Genomic DNA, 10,659 nt, shown 5'->3' on the forward strand with positions numbered 1-10,659 from the left:
TAACTTATCAGATGAGAAAATGAAGTCTGTTAAGTTTATAAATCTTCAAAGTTGGTTTCTTTCCAAGGAAATAGCGGCTAAAACAAGGGTCGAGAGCACGTCCTTTTCAGCCGGTGGTGAACAGTGATCTCTTTACCTTACGGCACGTTAGGCCTAAGTCACCTGCTACAGCCAATAGTAGCGGGAATATTTGCATATGCGAACAAGCATTACTACCTAATCTCAATTCAGCAGTCACACCTCTCATTCGCTATTGTTTTTGTTTTTAATACTTCTGTATATAGGAGAATTATATGTACTATATACTGGTTCGTTGGATTAACTGAATTATCGTGACAATTATATTATATATAATAGATATCAGTATATCATATATCTATATATATAGGTAGTGCGTGTATATGTGGTGCTTGCTCATATAGTTATAATTATCTGGTGCGTAGTCATAGGTGTGTGTCGTAAAAAATATACATATTGTCACACAACACCACACACATACACAGCGACACACTACACACAAAGCACTACACACACACACACACACCACACACACAGCACCACACCTACACCCAGATATATATATAAATATAAATATATATATACTATATGTGGTATCACTATAGTGTACTGATCGTGAATGTATGGTTGCACACACCCACACCCCAACACACTGACAAAACACGCCTGTAAAGTAGTATATCGTGAGTATCGAGTCGTATACTCGGTTATATATATATATTATATATATCTATTAGAGTGTCGTCTGTATATACTATATATAGCACAACACATGTAGGATTATGGTGTATAATTATAGATATATATATATATATATATATATATATATCTATAATATATATATATAGACATGTCTCTTACATATATAGATATATATATATATATCTATTTAATATAGATCTATATATATGTATGTAATTAGTATATATATATATATATATATATATATATATATATATATATATAACTATAATGTTATATATATGTATGTAACATATATGTACACACACCCACACACACACACACACACACACACACACCACACCCACCACACACACACACTACATCTATATATATATATATATATATAGATATACTTAATATTATCTTATGTGGTGTGTGTTTGTGGTGTGTGTGTGTGTGTGTGTGTGTGTGTGTGTGTGTGTAACATATCTGTTATATGCATCTAATTTTGTATATTATCTATCTCTCTCTAGACTCTATATATATATATATTATGTATCTAATATATATATACATATATATACATACCACACATACACAATAACAATACTAATAATTATGTATTATGTGTGTGTTAATACACACACTTCCGCACACTCATTATATATACTATATATATATATATATAATATCATCTATAATATATGTGTGTTTGTGTGGGTTGTGTTGTGTGTGTGGGTGTGTGTGTGTGTGTGTATGTGTGTTTTGTGTTGTATGTGCGTGTGTGTGCGTGTGCTCGTTTGCGTCTACTCTCTCACGTGTGTGTGTGTGTGTGTGTGTGTGTGTGTGTGTGTGTGGTGTGGCTGTGTGTGTGTGTGTGGGTTTGGTAGCTGTGTCTCGAATGATCACCCCTACATAGTAGTATGGTAATAGTCGAGCTTTAAGGGTGTAAGGTAAGAACAACTAAGAGTCTTGACTCATTTATTGTGATAGCTGTGACAATCGGGTGGCGAAGAAAGGTAGTGTTTACAGCAATACATAGCTCTGTCAGAAGGGGAGTAGACAACACAACATGGGAATGTCTACGTGTGGCTAAAGTTGAGACAATAACAACAGATAAAGCAATAGCACATGCTTCTGATGCTTTACAACTTGAATGTCTAGTGTGGTATGTAAGAAGATGAACATTCAGTTATTAAGTAAATAATCATGAGTAAATGCATATGTATGCGTAAGAGCACGTATGTAACAAACATATAGGTTATATTTAAATATTTTAAATGAAATAGATATAGCTGGGTACAGTGTATTAGCAGTAATGTGTGTATGTTTTGTGATATATATCTATATATATATATATTATATATATATATAATGATATAATTAAATTAATATATATAATTTTATATATATACTATATGATGATATATTATATATAGTATATATTATACTAGTATATAATATATATATATATATATATATTATGTGTGTGTAGTGTGGTGTGTGTGTGTGTGTGTGTGTGTGTATATATTATGAATATATATATATATAGTATATATTATTGATATATATATATATACTATATATATAATAATATATATCTATATATCTATATGTATGTATATATTACATATATTGTAAGTATGTATTTATGCAGACATAACCACTCATACATATATGTGTGTTTGTAAGTTTGATATATAGATTAAAAGAATTTGTTTGATAAAAAAAAAATCAATATCCGTTACATTAACAGTGTGTTTTTGACATCCGTCCAGTGTTTTTTGTTTACCCATGATTTAGACTACGGTTTCACTAGTCATTCTCAGATTGGAAATGCAATTAGAAAACGAGAGGCACTCAGAGAAAATGACTCGGATGCATAACTACAAATCGTATACTCTGGGGCGTTGGATAACAAAGTGTGACAAAAAATGTCAGCGGTGTAAATGTGCAGTATAAGGTTGACTTAGGAGCCATACTTAAAAAACAACACAACGAACAAACGTTCCACGTGATGACTTTTAGACGTCGTTAGTGGGTTTTTGACCTATATATGCTAACGAATTAGGAAGACCTTGGAAGGAAAATGATAAAATAATATACTCTGGCTAACGAGCTATGACTAAGTAGGGCAAGGATAACATCCAGATGGCAGTAGTAGTGTGGGGAGAGGCTTTTGTCTAAGGGGAATAGGGATTGGAATGGTTTTTCACCGACGGCATCTGTGCTCATGATGAAGTGGTGATGAGTCAAATTTTCCACATGTGGATCCACATTTCGTATCTTTGCATAAGATGTAAATATGGTAACCAGCGATTAAATATTTGTGAATGGAAATTTTTGTCTTGGCCGTTTAACTGGCTGAAAATGAGAATCCATAAACAGAATGTAAATGTCATTTTTGTATGCAGATGACCGTATAATACAATATGATAATAAATTAATTAGAGTAAAGTAAATAAGAATTTGGAATATTCTTTTAAAGATTATTTGCACAAGAACACACACGCGCGCTGCGCAACGCACGCGAACCACGCACCACGCACATCTATCTCTTGATGTATCTTTGTGCGTATGTGTTATTAAATGAACTTTCAGATGTGATATGTTAGCCTCCAAACTGAATCGAGTGTCAACTGATAACTTGAAGAAAAATCAAGGAAGTAATCCATGAAATTGATCAATCAGCATTGTGTTATCGCGTACGCGAGAGCATGGCATAACACCGGCAGGAAGAGAGGGGCACCGTTACAGACAGTTTATGGTGTAATTGATATTTGCTTTTCCACATAACCACTCTGTTATTCCGGGCTTTGTTTACGCTCAATCTCTAATGCTTGCAAAGTTTTGCATGTAACAGCAGATTTAAAAAGCACTTTAAAACGACAATGTAACTGCAAATGAGAATGCCCAGCAGTAAGCCAACAACTCAAAGTACCTCAAAGGCCACAGAGATTTTATTAATTGGGAATCTAACGGTTTGTGATTAGTCGCAGGGATATTGTATTTTCATCAAAGATAGACTAGTAACAACATCCAAAAGAAAATAATAAAGGTGTGAAAACATTAGGCGCTTGTTAAATAAAAGGCACCATATCAGTCTTACCTTAGATATAAAATTGCACTAGTTGCATTGCTAATAATATATGTTAATCACATTATACCGTTAAATTGTGGTGGAAGACTGAGCACCACAGCTGTGACACTAAAAGTGAAATATTCTTGTCAAAGATTAACTGCTAATGATCATTTTAACAATGTGCTATGCGTTGCTCAGGGTGAAAGAGAGCCTAACGGCGCATGGTAGAGAAGCAGACTCACTGTAAGATTCATTACGCCACGCGCTCTAAATAGGCCCTATCGATATGCGACACAGTGTTAGGAATTTGGCTGTCGTTTCATACGAACGGAAAGCCTGGCACACAGGATGAGATGGGATGATTTATAGCGCCAATATCAAGAAAAGCGTTCTGTGATGAGGGATATCGCGGTAATGTGTTTTCCATTGGAATTTTATTTTTCCGCATGTATCTACACCAGACCCCATTGGAGTTTTGTATTTGATACTTTATGCAAGTTTTTTGGTATGCGAAAAAGATACTTGAATCGTGGCGTAGTATCAGTGCTGTGCCTCCGAAGAGGGAGTAATCACGAATGCTTCTGTTCTTAAATGAAGCATCCAGTTATCATCAAGAATCCATAGATTATTATTAATGGGTGCGGTGAAGAGAACTCAGTAAGCTTTATGATACTTGAGAGTTTAATGAATCTCTTCTGAATGCTGTTAACATTTTCAATCAGATTCTAAAAAACAACTATTTAATGAATACAGGAAAATACTGCCTTAGTCGATTATCCTTAAAAACGGCGTCTCATCAAGTGTATAATTTCCTTACATCTTATACATTTACGCACACCAAAAACATACATATATATCTATAATATATATGATATTGTATATATATAATGATGTACGTATAATATATAATGCATAATTTAGAATATATACAAATTCAGTGATATATATATATATATATATATATATATATATATATATATATATATATATCTCATCTCATTTAACGTAGGTTTCATGTCTGAGCCGCCGTGTCACGCATGATACGCAATTGCAAGTTTTCATCTTTGTGATGCTCTTGGGGAGGACTTGTAGGTCCCCAGCTTCCTTTCCACGGGAGAGTGCCCGGTGTTACCTTTTTTAAGTAACATTCTTCTCTATATTATATATAATATTATATATAGATATAGACTATATATTATATTTTGTATAATAATAATAGGAATCAATATTGTATGATAATATATTTATAGCGAGTATGATATATATCGTGCATACTATATCACTATATCCTTACTATAATTTCCGTAGTATATACATATACATTTTATATTATATATAATATATATAGATATATAATATATATAATATATATACTATATATATAATATATATATATATATATGTGTGTGTGTGTGCGTGTATATATGCATACTATATATATATATATATATGATATATATAATATATATATATATATAGATATATATATATATGTGTGATGTGTGTTGTTGTGTGTGTGTGTGTTTATGTGTGTGAGTGTGCGTGGTGTGTGGTGTGCTGTGTTTGTATGTGTTCTGTGCACGCTTCGCGCGCGTGGTGTGTGTATGTTGTACGCTTGGATTTCCGAAGTTCTGGCTTCGTCGCACGGGCCTTTCACTTATGGCTCGCTATGGGTACGTGTAGCGGCATATACATAATGTACCAGTGGACCACCCGTGGCTCCAATTCCCAAATAGGAACCATTCGATTCAGTGAGGGCGTAGATGACTGATGTTATCTGATCTCGCTTGACCCGTCATTGAGGGGGGGGGTGACCAGAGCGCACGTCGGTAAGGTTTGGTGTAGCCCTACCCCTCTGGGCTGGCTGACCTGACTCTTGACCCCGCGGTTAGCCTTTAGACCTCGCCGTCTCGGTGTTGCCATACTGTGTTGTCACTCACTTATTAATAAACATAAAAACAAGTATCACTATCCATGCAAAGTCATTATTATAGGTTCAATACCCCGTTTGGTATATATATATATTATATATGTAATATATATATATATATATATAATTATATAGTATATATATATTTTGTGTGGTTTCTTGTAGATGTGTGTGTGTGTGTTTGTGTCTACATATGTGTGTGTTACATGGTATAACATGTGTTGTAATATACATGTGTATATAGATTGCATATATATATTTATATATCTATATTAAATATATATATATATTATATATATATATATAGTATATATATGTGTGTGTGTGGTGTGTGTGTGTGGTGTGTTGGTGTGTGTGGTGTGTGTTGTGTGTAAGTGTGTATATATATATATAATGTGTTTAATGTGTATACAATACATATTTTCATGTTGTATATACCACCTATATATTTATACATACATATATATTTTATATGTTGTATATATATATACTATATAATATAGATATATATATATATATATAAAATATATATTATCCATGTGTGTGTATATGGTATATATTATATATATATATATAGGGATATAAAAAAATATATATATATAATATATAATATATATATGAGTATATGTGTGTGTGCTGTGTGTGTGTGTGGTGTGTGTTAGTGGTGGTCTGTGTTTTGTTGTGTGTGTATTTCTAGTATGTAAATATATCATAATTATTATATACCTTTCATATATATTATCATATATACAGATGTTATATATACACATGTAGTACACGCGACATGTGTAGTCCACCAGGGGGCCCCACCTACCAAGAAGGATACCTAAAAAGCCGAAGGTCCTTACCCCATGAAGTCAGTGGGCATCTGTAGGGTAACCCACCCCCTGATGTCAAAGCCCTACTATGACTATTGATGTCCCACGAGGATTATGACCTTGTGGAATCTCTGGAATGGCCCAGATAAGTGTTGGCAATATTTGAATGAGATAAATAAATCACTGGGGAATGTCCAGGGTAAAAAGAAGGGACATGTTAGTAGCAGGAACAGTTACAAGATACAGGAGGATGGTAATCGAAAGGGAAGTATGGATTTAGAAGACCATAAGACAGAAATGAAGTCAGTAGAACAACCACGGAGGCTGCATAAGGTAATGTGGTTGTATGTATAAGTGTATTATATGCCCTGCCGCACCTATATTTATTAATAGCTAGTTACTTGGCTCAATACCTTTATCTTTTTCCCGTCTTTTAGGTTTCTTAGCTGGAGCTGTCGACACGTAGTATCGTTCAATTTAAATATAATTATAGAAAATGCCCAGAGGAGGAAGAGGAAACGCCCCGTGTGTAGTAGAACGAATGTATTTTCTCAAGAAATGTACAAAGGACTCGGGAGACTGTCACGGAGCAACGCTCGTGACATGTGAACAAACAATAAAATGATAAAACAATCAAATAAGACGAAATAGACATTAAAAGAGTGAAAAAATAGATAACAAAAAATTATATATATACATAAAAAACAACATCTCACACACTGACAGTCAGCAAACGCACCGCACATCCACGCAAACACCACACGCAAGCCACGGTAACACGAGTTTTTTGGTGTATTATGCAACAAGCATATGTCCAACCATTGCAACTGTAAAGTCGCTTATACATACACTCTCACATATGCATAGTCATTATACCGCATTCGTCCCCAAGAGCACACGCAATTCAACGATCGTTCACTGTCAATCACGCAGCGACCAATTACACGCACGCACCAACATGCCGTAAATACACATACATACAGACAGATCCACATACTGCTTGCATATACACACACGCAGATGCTGTGCACACAATGGGACGTTTACACACACACGAAACACAGCACACGGAGCGAGCATCATATTAGAGGGAGGGGGGGGGGTCCTTCGTACAGTGTGTCCCGCTACAGTATTTATCTGTTATCAAGATTATTATTATAATATATAATTTATTATATATATATATATATTATATGGATATATTATATATATTATATATTATTATATACCACACATATTATATATACTCATTTTTATATATTCATATCTTTGTAGTATATATATACATAGTTGCCCATATTTGTGTGTGTGTGTGTGTGTGTGTGTTTGTGTGTTTGTGTGTGTGTGTGTGTGTGTGTGTGTGTTGTTGTGTGTGTGTGTGTGTGTGTGACTGCCGCATACTCCCAGTGGCCATACACGGAATCCGACCCTTGGGTCCAGGCCCATCTCCACAGCAGAGAAAACGACTCATCGCTTTATCAATGGTCAAATGTTAGGTGTCCGTAGGGGAACTCGCCGCCGTGGGACAAGTGTATAGTTAATTAAGAGAGGTACTACTGCTGTGAAAAAAAAAATGTATGAATATGTTGTGTATGTTGTTGTTGTGTGTGTGTGCCAATGTATGTATATACATACATACACACATACCTTATATCATATATATACATATATATAATATATTAAGTATATATATATATATTATATATATATATATATATATAGTAATATATACAATATATATATATAGTATAATATATATATATATATATATATATTATATTAATATCTCAGTAATACATACCTTCTTCTTGCTTTTAACGGTAAGTTCTGTTCTGAGCCGCCGTGGTCACAGGATGATACTCATTGTAGTTTTCATGTTGTGAATGCTCTTGGAGTGAGTACGTGTCTGGTCCCCATTTCCCTTTCACGGAGAGTGCCGGTGGTACCTTTTTTAGGTAATCATTCTCTCTATTTATCCGGGCTTGGACAAGCACTACTTGGGCTGGCTTGCACCCCAGTGCTAGGTAGCAATCGAGGTGAAGTTCCTTGCCCCAATGGACAACGCGCTGGCCGGTGACTCGACCCTCGAACTTCAGATTGCCGACGTCCATAATATAATATATATATATCTATATATATATTATATATATATATATATATATATATATAATATATATATATATATATAGTATATATCTTATATAACAATATATATATTTTAGTATATATATATATATACAACTATATATTTAGATAGTAATATATATATATACTAAGATATTATATATATATATAATATGTATGTTGATATATATATATATATATATATATATGTGGGTTGTGACTAATGAAACGTGAGTTGTGAAACTAATTTGAGTTGTGATGACCATATTGTCTGCCGCCCATATACGGATATCGATGACAATGTTTATCGTACGTATATTGTTGATAACTATTTTGTGTGATTGTTACACCATGTGAAAGATCGAAGATTATGTTTGATTTATATTGCTGTGTCAGCCTTTCGCCTACATAAAGATTGAGATTCTCTGTACAATTTGTTAGATTACAATATTTTATTTTGCAGTGCAGTGAATTGTGGTTGATATGTGAATTGTAGTATTGCGCTGTGGCTTATAGAGGTTTCGTGGCAGTGCTTAATGTCCTCAGGGACATTTTAGAAGCATAAAGGGATCCGAATCCTGAGCAATTGAAGATTTTAGGAGTGAGACATATTTTCTGCGCTCTCTGTGCGTTTTGTAACGCTTTGCCCTCGGGCTCGCCTATCCCGCACGTGCCGACGTGCCGTCCACGGCACTGCCACACACATACACTCGCTCCCCTCACACTGCGACGGAGGAGCTTACCGTACCGAGGAAACCCTGGAGGAGCTGCCCGGTCCAAGGACACCCATGGAGAGCTGCCGCCAAGTGGCACCCTGGAGGAGCGCCTGCTGAGGATGCGCCACAGAACCTTGCCGTCCGAGGAAACCCTGAGGAGCTGGCCGTCCGAGGACACCCTGGTAGAGCCTGCCGTCCGAGGATAAGCTGGAGGACCTGCTCCAAGGAAGAGCTGGAGAAGTTGCCCAGTGGCAGAACGTACCGTTTGGAGGAATACAGCATGGTGCAGCCAGTCCCTCAGAGACAGCAGGACCGTAATCAATGGAAAATTGCGGATTATGGGAAGGGCAGTGTCCTGGGGGCCACATCACGCCTAGTCTTTCAGGCGATGGGATGCATCCCATGCAATCGGTCCAGCCCCTTACCCACATCTCCATGGCGAGGCTGCTGGTGAAGATAAGTCAAGTATCGATCAGGACGACAGACACCCACAGAATGTTGACTGTGAGGATTTTTCGACAGAGGCTTACTGGAATTGCGTACCACCCCAAATTCATGGTCGATTCTCCTGCTCAGATTCTGATTGGTATGCCCTTTCGCTCCTGTGTGGCCTGCCCACTCTAGTGCATTCCTGAAGGAGTGCAGACCAAGGTGAAGACTGCCGACCCGTCGTGCTGCAGTACGAGCCAAGGACACTGAAGATCCCGCTTGACACCGCGCCCACTCCTTTTTCCAAGTTGGAAGTTGGGCCAAACTTGCCAATCTCAGGCTCCCACTCCAGCAGGGGAATAAAGGTTGGCAGCTGTATTTGGAAATCTCGTGATTATCAACAAACATCAGGCTTCCAAGTGGCCGTTACTGTGGCGCAATCACCCTTCTTGTGTGCCCTCCACAGCTCATGATTGGAAACGCAACTGACTTGAAGAACAGCTGTACAGATGATGCACCTTGATCTTCCGCCCCTCTGTGCTGTTAAACCTCGACCGTGTTCGGAAATGCCAAATCGAAGTCTGTTCATAGAACTCCATCTCACTAGTGAACATAAGCGGGAGGGAGATGTGGGTTGTATAATGAGTGATTTTTGTGATACTAAATGTGAGTGTGTGGAGTGACATATTGTTTGCCGCCATATACAGATATGACCGACAGTTTATTAATCGTACGTATATTGTGATAATTTATATTTTTTATAGTACTATTACTGCCCTTTTTTGTATTCTGTTACGCATGTGACAGATAGAAATTATGTTTGTTTATATTGCTGTGTAGCATATCGCCTATGTAAAA

The sequence above is a fragment of the Penaeus monodon genome, chromosome 2 (assembly GCF_015228065.2).
Source record: "Penaeus monodon isolate SGIC_2016 chromosome 2, NSTDA_Pmon_1, whole genome shotgun sequence".
NCBI lineage: Eukaryota > Metazoa > Arthropoda > Malacostraca > Decapoda > Penaeidae > Penaeus > Penaeus monodon.